Source organism: Mizuhopecten yessoensis, unplaced genomic scaffold (genome assembly GCF_002113885.1).
Source record: "Mizuhopecten yessoensis strain PY_sf001 unplaced genomic scaffold, ASM211388v2 scaffold4939, whole genome shotgun sequence".
Taxonomy (NCBI): Eukaryota; Metazoa; Mollusca; class Bivalvia; order Pectinida; family Pectinidae; genus Mizuhopecten; species Mizuhopecten yessoensis.
Genome location: NW_018405797.1, coordinates 31,549 through 31,758, shown reverse-complemented (window position 1 = coordinate 31,758; position 210 = coordinate 31,549).

Here is a 210-nt window from a genome sequence, read left to right as displayed (position 1 = left end):
TCTGGAAAACATGGAATAATCAAATATACAAATTTTTATATAACACGGTCTACAATGTCATCTCTATTCTGCATCGGAACATGTTGATATGCTACGGATCAATGTTTGGTAAACCAATTACCTTCGGCCCAGGAGTCGTCTTATAAAATTCTTCATTATTAAAAAAAAAATCTGGAGCTACATGTGTACTTTGCACTGTGCAAAACAACA